The following is a 19,148-nucleotide window of genomic DNA, read 5'->3' on the forward strand; positions in this document are numbered from 1 at the left end:
TCACCAATCCTATTCTTAGTGAGTGCAACCAACCCATAGTATGGAATCCATGATCGATTGAAATCAATAAGACTTTGAAATCCTACCTCGAGTATTATAACTATTGTTTTGTGGTGGATTTTCTTGCCATAAGTCAATGTCAATTTGTGCTTGTGTTTTCCAAGGTGCATTGACTATGGGTGTCAAATGCTCTAGTCGGATCTCTCTCTCTTTCTCCGCTCTCTTCTCTCAACTCTTGTCTCTCTCTTCATCTCTATATAAGTAGTCGTAGTCGTGGTCTTGGTCGTGGTCGTAGTCGTGGTCGTTGTGGTCGTGGTCGTGGTCGTGGTTGTGGTCGTGGTCGTGATCATGGTCATGGTCATAGTCGTAGTCATATTCGTAGTCGTGGTCGTGGTCGTGGTCGTGATCATGGTGGTTGTAGTCATGGTCGTGGTCGTGGTCGTCGTAGTCGTAGTCCTGGTCATGGGTCGCAGTCGTGGTCATCCTAGTCGTAGTCGTGGTCGTAGTCGTGGTCGTAGTTCTGGTGGTGGTGGTGGTGGTGGTGGTGGTCCTGGCCGTAGTCCTAGTAATGGTTGTGGTCATGGTCATAGTCGTCGTAGTCGTAGTCGTAGTCGTGGTCATGGTCATGGTCGTAGTCATTTTCGTAGTCGTGGTCATAGTCATCGTGGTCGTGGTCGTCGTGGTCATGGTCGTAGTCATTGTCGAAGTTATGGTCATAGTCATCGTGGTCATGGTCGTCATGGTCGTGGTTGTGGTCATGGTCGTAGTTGTGGTCATGGTCGTAGTCGTAGTCATAGTCGTGGTCGTGGTCGTGGTCATAGTCATAACGTAGAAAAAGAGAGAGAGATGGAAGGAGAGGATAACAATTTAAGAAAAAAAAAGAGAGAGATGAAAGGAGATGATAACAATTTAAGAAAAAAAAAGAATGGTAACAAAAACAAATTGTTTGTCGTAACGTAGACAAAATGGAAAATGATGAAGATCCTATTGTTCAAGATCACGAGGCGTATCTTAATCAGCATGTCCCATATCCTTGCTCTCAATGCAAGCTGGCAATGAGACGAAAACGTCGATTGTCTATAGAACACATATGACGATTTAGCGAGTTTCAATCTGAGATCATTGATTAGGCGATTGCAAATTTTCAGCACACGGTAAGAAAAGTTAATATTAATCATGCATTGTACTTGCAAGCTAATTGAATACCATATACAATAAGATTAGGTTTGGATGGCAAATTTTCTATCTAGGGAAGTGACGTCTCGTCCCAAGGAGGAGTGCACCCTGTGCGGCCAATTAGAAGAGTTCGTGGGCGTGTGATGGATGGAGTGCATGAGGCAATCCACCACTTGCAAGGGCAATCTATACCGTCAATGCCAGAGGAGACGCGCAGCCTTCCAAACGTGCCTACAATCTTGAAGCCTGAGATGGATGCAATGATCGATGCATTGATTCCCATGGATGTCGAGACTTCTGATCCGCTTAGAGAGGTAGCATCCATACCATTATATGATGGGTGTAGAGTATCTCACCTGAAGACACTGCTTGCACTCTTAAGTGTGCAAGTAAAATACGAGTGGAGCAATGCGAGTATGACCGGTTGTTTAGGTACCTTGTACATACGCTTCGTTGATTTTTTTCAGCACTATTATTAAAAAAATTTGTGCTTTTTCAAGGTGTTTTATGATTTTTTTCAGGTTATTGAAATATTATGTATTACCACCTGCAAATTCCATCGTGATGATGCACGACATGTTTTACGAAAGCTTGGCATAGACTACAACGACATCCATGCATGTATCAGTAATTGCATAATGTTTAGAGAAGAATATGAGACTATGGAGACATGTCCAAATTGTGGTGCTCACATGTATCGACAGGACTTGCAAGGACAAACCATCCCTCAAAAAGTTCTTAGACACTATCCACTTATCCCTCGCATAAACCACATGTTTCGTAGGTCCGACATGGCGAGGTTAACAACGTGGCATGCGCAGAATAGGTCCATGGATGGAGTTTAACGAATATCAACGGATTCACGCGCATGGAGCCACATTGACTCTACCTTCCCAGGCTTTGCCCGAGATCCAAGGAATCTTCGGCTCGGTCTTCCAATGGATGGAGTGAACCCATTCGGTCAGCGCTCAACTTCTTCCAGTGTGTGGCCTATAGTCCTTGTCAACTACAATATCCCTTCATGGCTTTCTATAAAGAAAGGACATCTCATCCTTAGCTTACTCGTCCCCGGCCGCTACAAAGTCAAAAATATGGACGTGTATCTTCGTCCATTAGTCGATGAACTTAAGATTTTGTGGGAGGAGGGGGTCACCGTGCAAGATATGAGCAAGCGCGATGGTCGGCGGTCTGCCAATATTCGAGCCATTCTCATGTGGACGATGCATGACTTTCCGGGGCTAGGAGAGTGCTCAAGTGAATAGGCCTCCGTTCTCGTTGGTAATATCTATATTTTATCTCGTTCAAGCTTGTATTCATTAGGTCGTGGTGTTAGAACAGGTCTGGTTACCTCAGGTTATCATGCATGTCCATTGTGCAGGCTAGAGTTAGCTTCCCGAAGGTCACGAACCATGAAGAAGATGGTATATCAAGGACGCGCCGCTTTCTTGCCAGAGGATCATGAACTCAAGGAAGGTTTTCTTGGACGACCTCCAACACATATGAACGCCACAAGCTGGTACGAGCTGAAAATGGTCCGTGCGGAGTCACATCCAAACGGAATGCAGCGGTTCTCAGTTTTCTACGAGTTGCCATATTGGACCCACTTACAGGTCACTTGTTGGATCCCATGCATATTTTTAAGAATATGGGCAGCTTGCTATGGGACCACATCACAGGAAGGAGAGACACTATAGGGGCACGAATGGATTTGAAGGAGGTAGGTAAGATGGAGGCGCTTTGGCCACAATCGAGTGCTGATGGTCGCATGCAGCTACCTCGTGCTCCTTGGGTTTTGTCCACTAATGAAGAGCGCATTGTGAAGCAAGTAGTTCAAGTCTATCTGCTCCAACGGGTATGATGCGTTCTCTCAGGTCTGTATTTTTTAAAGATGACTAATTATCAGGGCTAAAATCCCATGACTCACATAAGATATATCAGGTTTGTACTACGAATGGATTGTAATTGGCGTGCGGATTTTGCTATTTGGAGTGTAGCCATTATTCATAATGCTTTCTCATTTATCACAGTTTGTACTACTGATCGGGATCGCAGGATGTCTTACTCCAGAAATACGCGGGGCCGTGTACAGGTTGTTGACTTTGGTGCAATGGATCTCACAAAAGTAGATTAAGACGTCCTCTATTGAATCCGCGAGGAGGGGAGCAGTGGATACGGTCTGTCTCTTTGAGAAATACCTTTCCATCAACATGCTTACGATACAAATCCACGTTCTTGTGCATCTTGTAGATGAAGTGGAGATTGCTGGACCTATCCATACGCGATGAATGTTCTTCTTGTAGCGCTTTATAAAAACCCTGAAAGGCTTTGTGCGACAACGAGCTCGGCCAGAAGGTAGCATGGTTGAAGGTTGGTTGATGTCTAAGGCGCTAGTGCATATTTCACAATGGCTACGTGTAACGTGTCCTCTGGTATCATCCAGGACACGTCTTAGTAGTCCATCAGAAAGGATGTCTAGAAAACTCTGCCCGGCACTCCCAAGGAATGTTACGGGTTTTGCGATCTAGGTCTTCCCACGTCTGCCACGTAGCGGAAGTATCCTGGCCGTTTCCCACTTAGGATCGACCGGAATTATGGTTTTCCTGTTTGGTCATTAGCTAACAGCAACTAGCGTTAGACCCGAGCGAACTACTTTACGCAGAAACGCCAGGTCCGAAGCGGATTCAAACTGCACTTGGTTCAAGAAGAATGGGAAACGAGAGGGATGCAAAGCTCAACCTCTCTGCCATAAGGCATAGTCCCATTCCGTTCCCCTAAAACAGCGTAAATTGGGTAAGACGTAACTTTAGGTCATCGTTCTCGTTATTCGTTTTGATGATGATGATCATTCCGCTGTTCTTCAAGATTTTTGAGAAAAGTTCCCGGCTAACCGGGACCACCCAACCGTAGGACGGACCCATGGCCCATCCTTCGCACTTTCCTCGGTTTGTTTTAGTTATGTAATTATCTAACACATTAATTTGATATATAACAATCAGCTTCATTAATTAACCCTGTTAAGCACTGGTTCCTTCACGTAATCTTATCGCGTGACATAGAAAAACAATATCAAGCAAGTTTTTTTAACATTTCATCATTTTATCTTTGAAATACAAGGAGTTCCACCCGTAGGCTTGTCCATAATCTTCCCGAAGGCTATCCAGTAATCGCCAGGGATCACTATTCCAAGCTTCTGCCCGTAAACTAGTATGCGGGCCTCGAGATCCAATCCCGAGTCACGTTAGCCTCTTGTGCAGGACCCGAAAGGTGAGGGATTTATGGCCAGAGCCCCCCCTGGCACCCAAGCGTCCTCCTACTCCAAGTAGAGCTCAACAGAGAGACCTCTCGCGGCGGGTTCGGTCCACGTTCCCGGTGCGACGAACAAACCCCTTGGTTAGGGTTAGGCAGGCAGTCAGGGGTAACTGAAACTGCCTCTTCCTTCAAGCCTTCAACCTGAAGTATAGGTACTCATTTAATTTGTAATTCATAATTCAAACAGAGCCCTAAAATCTCTAGCAACCACAAACATTTCCATTAATCAACCCAGTTGTTTGGCAAACTGCTAAGGAAGTGTTCTTTCCTTTTGAGTGTAACAGCACTCATTCCCAAGGTGTCTTGTAAATTGGCAAGATCTTTTAGTGTAGGGCATACCCAACTTGGTTAACCCTAAAGTGCCTTAGATATGCTAGTTTCCGGTTTACAACTTTCCTTATTTAGAAGGATATCCAAAAATACGTCTTTTTCCAAGATAACTTGCGTAGGGATCTGCCATCCTTGATGAGGGTTTTTACCCTTTCTCCTTGTGAATCAATCACAAGACTAAATGATTTCATACTTGTTGCGCAAGTCCTGCGATGGAATAATCTGTTTAGATTCTTTAAGCTGACGTATGTCAGGCCTAGGGTTTCTTCTTTTAAGAACCTTAGGGACAAACCCTAGTTCCTTATCTTTACGAATTTATTGTCCCTACAGTAAAGAAAGTAGTCAAGTGTTTAGGGTATGAATGTTTCTATGTTTAGATTGGTTCAGTTATCTTTTGGAAGGTAATACTTATCGTCTTGTTATAATCTTGCTCGTAATTTATAATGCTCGATGCAATTTGAAGAAAACTAAGTTCTATACATTGTCATTCATAAGCTAACTCCTTCGTTACAATAACTCGAACAAATATATCCTATCCTTAACAATTTTTCTTTGCATGATCGGCTTAAAACCGAATTAAAGCCAAGAAGAAAAACCTGGTTTTGGGGTGAGATATCCACATGGATACCGGGAGATGACCCTCCCGCAGCTACACCTCGGACTTTCTTCGGCGGCATCGTAGTTCGAATGTCAGATAGCCTTTTCCTCTTTCTTCTGGAATTCCACCGTCTCTTTGAATCAAAAAAAGTTTATGGGTGAGTGTGGTTTTGCAACCACGGAACCCTTGGAGGATTTTGACTTGGGGTAGAAGGAATAGAAAGCACTTATTCTCCTTCCTTCCCTTTCTTTTATCTTTTTCCCCCTCTTCCTCCTTCAATCCTTCTTTTCACTCCCTCTACTTTCCCTCCCTATCTTTCATCTCACGGCTATTTCTCCCTTACGGGATACCATCCGAGGCCATGATGATGGTTTGGATTTTTTTAGGTTCGGGGGGGGGGGAGGGGGGGGAAATAATGGCGATGCGGGGGGATTAAGAAGAAAGCTTAGTGATTTGTGGGAAAATAAGAGTTATGAGGGGGGTTGAGAAAGGGTTAAAAGGGTTATAAGGGGGAAAAAAAGGGGCTTAGGGGGGATTAAACCCGGGGGGGGGGGGGGGGGGAAGGGGGCTTAGGGGGGGGATTAAACCCGAGGGGGGGAAACAAGGGGGCTTAGGGGGGATTAAACCCGGGGGGGAAAACAAGGGGTTTTGAAGGTTAAACACGGGGGAGGGGGGAAAAAAAGGGTTTTAAAAAGGTCATAAGAAGGGGGGGTGAAAGGGCTTAGTGGAATAAAACACGGGGGTTTAGGTTCCCATCGTCAAGGAATAAAACACGGGGGGGGGGGGGGGGGGGAGGGTATATAGCATCCACATAGAAGAGCTTATGGAAGCCCACAAGAAGGGGGGCTTCCTAAGGGGGCTTTAGAAGCTTCCCAAGAAGCTTCTAAAGTCTTCTGGGCTCGTGATTTCGACACGTGGAGGAAGAAGATGGTTTGGCGATGCTTGTTGGCGGCCAGTATTTTTGTCCCTCTCGCTTCATGGCGGTCTTCGACCTGTCAAGTCGGCTTCGGATGTTGGCGGAGGCGCAGCAGATCCAGCCCTTCGGCTCCTCACCTCCACGGCCTCTCGAAATCCGATCCTCATGACTCCCCTTCAGCCTTGCAGCTCCTCTCCTCCACACAGCACTACATGACTTTTTCCCTCCCTCAGGCTAAACAATGGCATCCTGACGGCACAACAGGCGGCAGCAGCTTTTTTTTCTTTCCTTCCTTCCTCAGGTCCGTTTATTTAAATAGTGGAGGGGAGGGGGATCTTCCCTCCCCTGCGTGTCGACACGCATGTCCCCCCTCCCTCCATAAGGCTCCAACAAGGAGCTTAATGGCTCCTACTATTTCCCTGCCCCTCCAGCTCGTCAGTCGGGTGGAGGGATAGGGGGAAATTTAAAAAAAAATTCCATTTATCCAATTCGTTATTTACGCGGAATATTACATTCTCTCCCCCTTGGAGGAATCGAGATGTCCTCATCTTGAGATAAATTGGGGATATTGATGGTTGAGAGAGCTTTCATCTATCCAAGTGGCATCCTCTTCGGGATAATCTTTCCACTGGACGAGGCATTCTCTCAGGGTTCTAGATCTTAACTGTCTTTCCCTAACATCTAAGATCCTTTCCAGCCTTAGTTCAAGGACTCCTTGACTAGGCATTACAATTTGTTGGTCATCAAGTACATGATTAGGGTTGGGTACATATTTTTTCAATAGGCTGATATGGAATACATTGTGAACCTTTAGGTTCTCAAGGAGTTGCAATCTATAAGCATTGGGTCCTAGGCATTTGAGGATTTTGTACGGCCCATAATACCTTGGACTTAGCTTCTTGCATTCTCATAGGGATAGAGAACTCTTTTTAGGGCGTACACGAATGAAGACCATGTCTCCTTCTTCGAAGACTCTATCTTGACGTTTCAAATCTGCGTATGCCTTTTTCTTATCCTTGGCCGCTTGTATGTCTTGTCTTATTAACCTTATTTGATCATCCATGTCCTCCAACATTTGTCTTGAAGCTTCAACTCTTAGGGTTGGATCAGAAAAGTTTAGGGGACTTCGACAATCATGACCATACAATGCCTGGAAAGGGGTCATTTGAATGCTCTGCTGGTAAGAAGCATTGTAGGCAAATTCAACTAATGGCAAGTATTGAATCCACCTCTTCGGCTCTCGACAGCAGTATGCCCTAAGCATATCCTCAATGATTTGATTTACTCGCTCTGTTTGGCCATCCGTTTGGGGATGGTAGGCGGTGCTAAAATAGAGTTGAGTCCCAATAGCTTCAAAGATAGCTCTCCAGAAGTGTGATGTGAAGAGAGAATCTCGATCGCTAATGATTCTTCTAGGTAACCCATGTAGCTTGAATATCTCCTTGATAAACAATCTTGCAATGTCGGAGGCTTTATAGTTTGTCTTTACTGGAATCAGGTGTGCAACCTTGGTCAGCATGTCAACCACAACCATAATGGAATTGTATCCTCCTTGGACTTGGGGTAAGCCCACAACAAAATCCATACTGATGAATTCCCATTTCATTTGGGGAATGTCAAGCGGTTGCAGTTTCCCTGGCATCATGACATGGTAGCTCTTTCTAACTGCATTAAGAGTCTTAGCATAGCCAGGATGTCCTGAAAAAGGAGAATCATGAGCTTCCCATAATATTTTCTGCTTAAGTGACTGGCTTGCTGGTATACACAGCCTTGTTCTGTAGTAGACAAGTCCATTATCAATGGAAAATTCCTGATACTTAGCTTGCAACTTCTGATTCTGCTCCTTGGTAGATATTTCCTTTATCATTTTTTGGTAGGCCAAATCATGGCGTGCTTCCTCTCTAGCTAGTTCAAGTATAGGGTTATTTGGCATAGATACTTTTGTAGCCAGAGATCTGGCCGTTGATGGATTTTACAAGATTAGGGAATTTAGGAATGCCTTGCGACTGAGTGCATTGGCAACTACATTCTCCTTCCCGGGTCGGTACTTGACTTCAAAATCATATTCCTCCAATATTTCAATCCACCGACGTTGCCTCATGTTGAGCTCATTCTGGGTAAAAATCCATTTGAGACTCTTATGATCGGTTACTAGAGTAAACTTGTTACCCAGCAGGTAGTGTCTCCAAAGCTTTAGAGCATGGATGACAGCTAGTAATTCCAGATCATGCGTGGCATAATTCTTTTCATGACTCTTCAATTTCCTTAAAGAGTATGCTACTGGATGACCTTCCTGCATAAGTACACACCCCAAGGCAAGAATGCTAGCATCAGTTACTACCTCAAACTCCTTATTGAGGTCAGGAAGTTTTAGAATAGGTGCTGATACCAAACTTTGCTTCAATTTGTCGAAGCTATTTTGTTCGGAAGTTGACCATGTAATGGAAGTCTGCTTCTTTAGTAAGTCTGTAAGAGGTGCTGCAATCAAAGCATAGTTTTTGATGAAGACCCTATACCATCCTGTCAATCCAAGAAAGCTACGTATCTGCTTGACTGATACTGGTATTGGCCATTGAAGCACATCTCTGACCTTGGCTGGGTCTACTAATATTCCTTCTGATGATACTATGAATCCCAGATATTCAATCTGACGCTTGAAGAATGCACACTTCTTCATTTTTGCATACAGCTTATGAGACCTCATTGTCTCAAGGACAATCCGAAGTTGAGGTTCATGATCTTCTTCCTGTTTAGAATAGACTAAAGTGTCATCGAAGAAGACAAGCACGAAATCATCAAGATATGGTCTAAAGATATCTTGCATTAATCTGTTGAAGGTGGCAGGTGCGTTTGTAAGCCTGAATGACATAACCAGGAACTCAAAGTGCTAATATCTTGTATTGAAGGCCGTCTTTGGAATATCTTCTTCTTTGATCCTTATATGATAGTAACCTGACCTGAGATCAATCTTGGAGAAGATCTTTGCACCCTGAAGACGATCAAGAAGCTCATCTATTCTAGGAATAGAATACTTGTTCTTGACTGTTGATTGATTCAACCCTCGGTAATCAATACATAGTCGAAGTGTCCCATCTTTCTTTTTCTGGAATAGTAATGGAGCTCCCCACGGTGAGTTGCTAGGTCGGATGTAACCCTGATCTAACAGTTGCTTGAGCTGTTCCTTCAACTAAATTGCTTCTGCTATGGACATTCTATAAGGTCTCTTTGCAATTGGTGCAGCTCCAGGAACTAGCCTAATCTCATGATCTACTTCTCTTAGAGGCGGAAGTTCAATCAATTCCTCAGGGAATACGTCAGCGTATTCCTTTAGCCAAGAAGGTCCTTCATGAGACTCTTGCTTTTGATCTAACCTATTGAGTTTGATCAGGTAAACGGGTAATCCTTTTCTGACTCCTTTTATGATCCTAGATACTTTGGCTAATTGGATTCTTGGCAGTCCTCCCTCACCTTGAGTTGTGACAAACTCCCTTTCAGAGTTTCGAAAGGAAACTTGACCCTTTCCACATTGGATGTGGGCGTCATTAGGCTTAAGCCAATCCATCCCGAGTAGACACTCATGGATACCTAAATTCATGACTCTGAATTTGACTGAGGTTTTCTTTCCTCCCAGAAAGAATTCCACCTTAGCAGTTTGCCTGGTACAAGTTACCTCGCGACCGTTTGCCAATTGCACAAGCAGGGTAGGTGCTTCTACTGTGGCTATTCCTAATCTTTTTGCACATGCTGGTGAGATAAAGGAATGTGTACTGCCACAATCAATCAAGGTTTTGAAACCTTTACCTTGATAGTCCAACGGTGTCTGAATCACCGAGAACTGGCAATTCGGTCCTTTCTTGTGTAAAGTGGCATGGACCGTCGCTCTTTCGAATTCTGCTTCCATAGTCGGATCTTCCTCTTCTTCTTCTTTGCATCTTTGCCTATTGGCAATGCAAGCAGTTCTTCCTCTTCCATGGGTAACGGCTCCTTGACCGCGGCCTGCTCCTTGGAAAGACGTTTGGCGATGTCCTCCGCTGAGCTTCGGACATTGCCTCTTGAAGTGACCGGGTTCGTTGCAGTGGAAACATCGGAGGTTTCGGCCATTACTTTAAGCAGGAACAAAGTTGTTGACGTTATTTGTCCTTGCTTTCTTCCTTTGTCCCTGATTGTGACCTTGAACTCTCTTCACTTGAGGTCTGAATGCTCCTCTGTTTGGGTCACTATAGGACCAAGTTTTGTTACCCCTTGGTCTAGCTTGCACCTCATGAATTATAGGTGCCACTCGAATGAGTGCATCCTGAAGATCTGATGGACGCATAGATTCGAGACGGATATTTACGGGTGGATTTAAGCCCGCACAAAATTTGGACACTTGCTGCGTCATGTCCATCTGTGGCGCATACTTTAAAAGTGAGACGAATTTAGAGTAGTATGCGTCAAGAGTGAGTCCTAGCTGTTTTAGCTCGTAGAACTCATTCATTTTTTGCGTACGATATGCAGGTGGTAAATATCTTCCCTGCACGGCTTTCTTCAACTTTTCCCAGGTAACCGACCCCTCTGAAATCCCTTGATCCCTGCACCATTGCTTCCACCAAAGTCTCGCTTCGCCGGTGAGCTTTAACTTGGCGAGCATGGCCTGATTGGTAGGGGCAGTACCAGCTGCTTCAAAGTAATCCTCCATGGATTCAATCTAAATTTCAGCATCAGCTTGGACGAATCTGCCTCTCCCGTCAAACTCGGGTGGCTTTATCTGCTTGAGGAGGAACTTTTTCTCCTGGGTCACAGCAGTACTAGAACTTTTTCTCCTGGGTCACAGCAGTACTTGATGTAGGAGGCGAATTTGGAACCTGTACCTGGGGTTGTGCCTGGATAAAAGTTTTCTAAATGTTATTATATGATAATCGATGTTAGCTTATCTTTCATTTTTAGTTCAGCTATCTCGTAATTAATGTAGCTACTTAACTTTTTAACAACTCTTATGCACAGCCAGATATTGATAAAAAGAAGTCTTTATTTGTATTTACATGGGCATAGCCTTTTTTATTACAACGTTTTGTGTGATGATAAGCCAATCATTACATTCAGTTCGGGGAGAACAACGTTGTATTGCATTTGTCTACAGGAACTGTGTAATAGTAGGGTTTTGGGTCATGGATCTTTAGGAATCGATAATTCATTGGAAGTTCAGGATACCCTTTCCGTTGGAATCCATACTTCTCATGGCGGCCCAACACTTTAATCCTGTCGGCTGGGATTACACGGGTTACTTCCTCATATACATATGAGTTCATTTCAACCCTCCGACCTTGAATATGTAAAGTCGAATTTACGTGAGCTTCCATAAAAATGAACAGCTTCATGACTTTCAAGTCTTCCAACCACTTGATCCTCTTTAGGTTGGTCTGTAGATAAGCAAACCGGTGGGCGGCTATATAGTAGATTCCTGAAGTCCCCATCCATCTTCGTTCTATGTATAAAGGTGATGGATTATAAATCTGCTCCAGGATGTTCATCATCCCAATTCTTTGTCTATAAAGGGGAGAATGCATTGCAGTCATAAACATGACCCGAAACACCAAAAACTTGTTCCACGCTTCATAGTTCTGCAAGACAGCATTGAAGATGAGAAAATGTTTAGACAACAACAATTTCTTTACTTCATTTTATTGAGATCTCATAAAAACAATTCCGTTGTTGGTCGGCTCTGATACCAACTTGTAATGTGTCCCCTGGTATCATCCAGGACATGTCTTAGCAGTCCATCAGAAAGGATGTCTAGAAAACTCCGCCCGGCACTCCCAAGGAATGTTACGGGTTTTGTGATCTAGGTCTTCCCATGTCTGCCATGTAGCGGAAGTATCCTGGCCGTTTCCCACTTAGGATCGACCGGAATTAGGGTTTTCCTGGGTCATTAGCTAACAGCAACTAGTGTCAGACCCGAGCGAACTACTTTACGCAGAAACGCCAGGTCCGAAGCGGATTCATGCTGCACTTGGTTCAAGGAGAATGGGAAACGAGAGGGATGCAAAGCTCAACCTCTCTGCCATAAGGCATAGTCCCATTCCGTTCCCCTAAAACAGCGTAAATCGGGTAAGACGTAACTTTAGGTCATCGTTCTCGTTATTTGTTTTGATGATGATGATCATTCCGCTGTTCTTCGAGATTTTTGAGAAAAGTTCCCGGCTAACCGGGACCACCCAACCGTAGGACCCATGGCCCATCCTCCGCACTTTCCTCGGTTTGTTTTAGTTATGTAATTATCTAACACATTAATTTGACATATAACAATCAGCTTCATTAATTAACCTTGTTAAGCACTGGTTCCTTCACGTAATCTTATCATGTGACATAGAAAAACAATATCAAGCAAGTTCTTTTAACATTTCATCATTTTATCTTTGAAATACAAGGAGTTCCGCCCGTAGGCTTGTCCATAATCTGCCCGAAGGCTATCCAGTAATCCCCAGGGATCACTATTCCAAGCTTCCGCCCGTAAACTAGTATGCGGGCCTCGAGATCCAATCCCGAGTCACGTTAGCCTCTTGTTCAGGACCCGGAAGGCGAGGGATTTACGACTAGAGCCTCCCCTGGCACCCAAGCGTCCTCCTACTCCAAGTAGAGCTCAACGGAGAGACCTCTCATGGTGGGTTCGGTCCACATTCCCGGTGCGGTAAACAACCCCCTTGGTTAGGGTTAGGCAGGTAGTCGGGGGTAACTGAAACTGCCTCTTCCTTCAGGCCTTCAACCTGAAGTATAGGTACTCATTTAATTTGTAATTCGTAATTCAAACAGAGCCCTAAAATCTCTAGCAAGCACAAACATTTCCATTAATCAACCCAGTTGTTTGGCAAACTGCTAAGGAAGTGTTCTTTCCTTTTGAGTGTAACAACACTCATTCCCAAGGTGTCTTGTAAATTGGCAAGATCTTTTACATTCCGGTGTAGGGCATACCCAACTTGGTTAACCCTAAAGTGCCTTAGATATGCTAGTTTCCGGTTTACAACTTTCCTTATTTAGAAGGATATCCAAAAATACGTCTTTTTGCAAGATAACTTGCGTAGGGATCTGCCGTCCTTGATGAGGGTTTTTACCCGTTCTCCTTGTGAATCAATCACAAGACTAAATGATTTCATACTTGTTGCGCAAGTCCTGCGATGGAATAATCTGTTTAGATTCTTTAAGCTGACGTATGTCAGGCCTAGGGTTTCTTCTTTTAAGAACCTTAGGGACAAACCCTAGTTCCTTATCTTTACGAATTTATTGTCCCTACAGTAAGGAAAGTAGTCAAGTATTTAGGGTATGAATATTTCTATGTTTAGATTGGTTCAGTTATCTTTTGGAAGGTAATACTTATCGTCTTGTCACGGTTTTGCTATCCTTGTGACAATTTACTTTCCCAGTCAATACAGTTTAATTTAACTTCCGTTTTCCTTAAAGATTAACTCATGCCAAATAACAACAATTGCCTTGCTAAGATGTGCAATTAGCAAAGATAACTCCCTAGTAATTTGAGCATCGAAAGAAACCTTTCATGAATTTAACCATTTACAATGATTCGTTGCGAAAGGAATAAGACTAATGGTGCAAGATATAATTTCTACACCTTAGGATTTAACTAAAATATACTACTATAGTAAATGGATAATCTTGCTCGTAATTTATAATGCTCGATGCAATTTGAAGAAAACTAAGTTCTATACATTGTCATTCATAAGCTAACTCCTTCGTTACAATAACTCGAACAAATATATCCTATCCTTAACAATTTTTCTTTGCATGATCGGCTTAAAACCGAATTAAAGCCAAGAAGAAAAACCTGGTTTTGGGGTGAGATATCCACATGGATACCGGGAGATGACCCTCCCGCAGCTACACCTCGGACTTTCTTTGGTGGCATCGTAGTTCGAATGTGAGATAGCCTTTTCCTCTTTCTTCTGGAATTCCACCGTCTCTTTGAATCAAAAAAAAGTTTATGGGTGAGTGTGGTTTTGCAACCACGGAACCCTTGGAGGATTTTGACTTGGGGTAGAAGGAATAGAAAGCACTTATTCTCCTTCCTTCCCTTTCTTTTATCTTTTTCCCACTCTTCCTCCTTCAATCCTTCTTTTCACTCCCTCTACTTTCCCTCCCTATCTTTTATCTCACGGCTATTTCTCCCTTACGGGATACCATCCGAGGCCATGATGATGGTTTGGATTTTTTTAGGTTCGGGGGAGGGAAATAATAATGGGGATACGGGGGGATTAAGAAGAAAGCTTAAGGAGTTGTGGGAAAATAAGAGTTATGAGGGGGGTTGAAAAAGGGTTAAAAGGGTTATAAGGGGGAAAAAAAGGGGCTTAGGGGGGGATTAAACCCGGGGGGGGGGGGGGGGGGAAAGAGGGCTTAGGGGGGGATTAAACCTGGGGGGGGAAATAAGGGGGTTTAGGGGGGGGATTAAACCCGGGAGGGAAAAGAAGGGGTTTTGAAGGTTAAACACGAGGGAGGGGGGAAAAAAAGGGTTTTAAAAAGGCCATAAGAAGGGGGGTGAAAGGGCTTAATGGAATAAAACACGGGGGTTTAGGTTCCCATCGTCAATGAATAAAACACGGGGGGTGGGGGTATAGCATCCACTTAGAAGAGCTTATGGAAGCCCACAAGAAGGGGGGCTTCCTAAGGGGGCTTTAGAAGCTTCCCAAGAAGCTTCTAAAGTCTTCTAGGCTCGTGATTTCGACACATGGAGGAAGAAGATGGTTTGGCGATGCTTGTTGGTGGCCAGTTTTTTTGTCCCTCTCGCTTCACGGCAGTCTTCGACCTGTCAAGTCGGCTTCAGATGTTGGCGGAGGCGCAGCAGATCCAGCCCTTTGGCTCCTCACCTCCACGGCCTCTCGAAATCTGATCCTCACGACTCCCCTTCAGCCTTGCAGCTCCTCTCCTCCACACAGCACTACACGACTTTTTTCCTCCCTCAGGCTAAACAATGGCATCTCCTGACGGCACAGCACGCGGCAGCAGCTTTTTTTTTTCCTTCCTTCCTCAGGTCCGTTTATTTAAATAGTGGAGGGGAGGGGGATCTTCCCTCCCCTGCGTGTCGACACGCATGTCCCCCCTCCCTCCATAAGGCTCCAACAAGGAGCTTAATGGCTCCTACTATTTCCCTCCCCCTCCAGCTCGTCAGTCGGGTGGAGGGATAGGGGGAAATTTAAAAAAAAATTCCATTTATCCAATTTATTATTTACGCGGAATATTACACTACCAATGGTGGATCCAGACAACAAAATGCTGTGGTCGCTGAAGGACAATAATAGACTGACTGGAGATGTGGTGGTTGGAAATGGGGTAGAAAAAAGAATGGATGCTACAATGGAGGAGAAGGTGAATCGCTTTTGTATGTTGCACCATGACTCTATGGAGACGTGGCTCACCAACTACGAGATCGCAAGACAAGAGAGGAAGCGTGATCTGAATTCCGACGTAGTATGCATCATCAACCGATTTGATATCCCTAGGCATGGAGGAGATGCCGCGATTCATGTCAATGTGACGGTTGCATGGAGCTTTGACTGCAGCGTCTCGCGAAGGGGCTGAGGTCTCAATGGAGGAGTGGGAATTCTTGAGGGGATGTAGTCCAAAGGTGATGAGGTGTTTAGGATTTTTCGTATCTATATTTTATATGCGACATCTAATTTGAGTGTTTCGATGTACAATACAAAATATATAGTGCAGCATGGTCATGTGGACAGCATTTTCGCATGGAGCATATTGACAGAATGCACTCCACAATGGACTGTGGTATCATGGCAAGGTTTGAGCAAGAGAGCCGGCGACGAGCAACGGATCTAAACATGGTTATAGATGAGATGGAGTATTTTGGAAACTTGCAAAGTATTGTTACAGTGGATTACAGTAGCTTCTCCATGATACTATTCGATGTGTAGTGGTTCAAAGTGGTACTTGAAGGAGTTGGAGCAACAGTTCGACAAGGTCCATCGGGATTTCTCGAAATAGATTCTGAAACAAAATTGACGGATTTAATTGCACAACACCTTTGTGTTGCCGGCCTATTGTAAACAAGTGCATTGACTCATTTTTTTGTTAATTGTATTACGACATGATACATGTCACAATAGTTTAAGCTCTCTTGTACGTGTTTGTGAACAGGTAATCTTCTATCTTAACACCCAACAACCTCAATGGTGGTATGTTATACCTTCAGCTCCCTGAAGTGCGAGAGTATATGATCAAAGCGATGCTCCAAGCATAGATGAAGACAATATGCAAATAGAGGGGTCGATATTGCAAGGGGTGGAGGCCACCAAAATCTTGGAGCCAGCATCAACTAACAATGATGGAAATACAGGAGTCCAAGAATTCTTTGAGAACGAGGTGGACTCATCCTTTTGTGGTGACATGTCTATCGACCTTCCAGTGTATACGGAGTTGTGTCAGGAGATTGACATGGGACCATAGGATACTTCATACTTGGAGCATCCACTTACTCAATTCATTTATCAATCGCTTATGAGGGTACATAAGATATGCATTTTAAGTGAGATTATTTTTTTAGGATTTATATTACGGTGCTTTGTATGATTTAAATTGATTATTTTAACATCATTTTTTGTCTGTGTAGGTGATATTTTCAGGATGAGTCGAGGGATGAGCGATAAGGAGTTGCAGGATATCTTCACGCGCATGTCTCCAGAACAGATCATGAGATTCAAAGACATGGCAGACCAGGAGTTTTCTCGGACATCGTCAGGCCGCTCTGCTAGATCTACTTCACCACGATCGGATGCTTCAGCTTCAAGCAGACAAGGTCAACACTCCAAACTTGGGCCAGAGGGAGGGAGTGCTTCAGGGTTAGAGGGATGTTATAGAGATACGGAGGCAATGAGCTCTCGATCGGCATGGGATACAAGTGTGACTCCTCGCTCTCATGGCAGTTCTAGGGAGCATGACTCAGGCTCAGGTAAATGCTGTGGAGGCACGGACGCGGTGTCTCTGTCTCATCTTTCAGCTAGAGTTGTGTCACCTCCGGGATTTGTCACACCTGTGGGGACATCTACTCTAGTTACTCTGACTTTTGCTCAGCCATCTGCACAGGTGGTACCCCTATGGGTGCCACTCCGATAGATATTACCCCGGTCGGTACACCGGATGCACAGGGGTCTCCTGGATATGCCAAGTAGCGTGAACGCAGATGGAAGAGGACCCATATTAGACATACCCCAAGGTGATATGCACATCTAGTCGATGATAGATTAGGAGCCATCATCATGAATGATGAGGGGAGGAGGGTGATGGCTCGCATGAGAGAGTTATGCCAACAAGTTTTTTGGCACAATGTCTTAGATCATTGGAAGAACATACTGGAGGGGAGCAAGGACTACATAGTAGCATCCTTGCATGAGGAGTTTCGGCTTCCAGTCTCAGTAGATAGATTTTCTATGGGCTGGATGATGGATTGTATGCGTGCATATATGTCACACAGATGATCGGACACATGCAAGGCACTCAAAAGTGGGGTTTCAAAGCCTAAGTGGTTAGATGCGAACGACTTGTGCCGACTGAGGGAGGAGGGTACAGATTCTCCAGGACGTTGGAGTCAGCATCGCAACGCCGCGAGGGCATGACTCGAGGCCGGAGTGGTCCATCATCTTGGGAGTGGCGGCCACAGGACATATTTAGAGAACTTTGTAAGTTTTTCTTTTGTTTTGCTTGTTTATTTTTTTGCAATATCCTTTGTACTGACAATCATGTTTCTAACAGTTAGTATTTTGTTTTCTTTGCAGCACTCCATTACAAATCGCGATCCGACTGGCCTTGAGACTCGATATGCAGAGAGGCACGGTCTCACTGCATTGATCGACTAATTGTATAGACACGATAGCCCTATAAGTCACTCATCTTTCTTGTCCGTAGTTACCATGTTTAATTAGAATGCATTATTGTATGGTGGACTGATGTGTTGTTGTTTCTTTTTTTACAGAGTCCGTTCGATGTGCCTTTGTGGCGGGACAAGCTTTTGCATGGCGAGGATATGTAGCTCGCCCTTGGATCCCTGGAGCTTACACACTTTTCTTTTTTGGTCACCTGATATGTGTAGACATTTTCTATGTATTAGTGACATCTTGTCATGATTGTACCAATCGCTTTCATTATGCGATTGTGTATTTATTTCATGTATCAGTGTTATGATTTCAGTATACTTTTTTTTTGTTTTCATGAGCATTATACACAGTGCAGAAACTATTTTGTATGGCCCAAATAAAGCACACAGTGCTATATGTGGTAGGGCAGCTTGCTGCCTTGCCACAAATTTTTTTTTCCCCTGTTACCGTCACTATTAGCGTCGCAAATTTACTGCTCATGTCGTTATTGGTGTCGTTATTATCATCATAGAATGTCGATATTAGCGTCGTTATTGGCGTTGGTATCAGCTGATAGCGACACCAATAACGATGCTGATACCGATGCTGATACCGACTGTTCTATGGCATCACCAATAACGACGCTTTTTGCGATGACGGGGGCAGATTTTGTTATTTACATTTTCGTCACTTTTAACGTTGGTATAAGGCCTATATCTTATAGTGTTGCTTTGTGATTCGGTGGCCAATACTAAGATATATGCCAAGGATATATGCACCCTGAGAATATATGTGTGATCTCTTGCTCTATTTCTCTCCCTCCTACTCTCTCTATTTGTCTCTCTATTGATGCATGAAAACTTCATGATAGAGTAAACTGTAATAATAATAAGATTCTAGAATTAAATAGAATGAGCTCTTATGGCCATGGTGCCCTTTAACTCATCAAAAAGTTTTCCTAAAAATATATAAC

At 44.0% G+C, this 19,148-nt stretch overlaps 1 pseudogene; it reads left to right on the forward strand.

The window, feature by feature from the left end:
- LOC148018895 (uncharacterized) overlaps positions 1 to 18,351 on the forward strand; it is a 50,234-nt pseudogene extending 31,883 nt beyond the window's left edge.
- The last annotated feature ends 797 nt before the right edge of the window (positions 18,352 to 19,148 follow it).

The sequence above is a fragment of the Lygodium microphyllum genome, chromosome 20, assembly GCF_053477565.2.
Source record: "Lygodium microphyllum isolate KBCC chromosome 20, Lygodium_microphyllum_v1.1.10, whole genome shotgun sequence".
Taxonomy (NCBI): domain Eukaryota; kingdom Viridiplantae; phylum Streptophyta; class Polypodiopsida; order Schizaeales; family Lygodiaceae; genus Lygodium; species Lygodium microphyllum.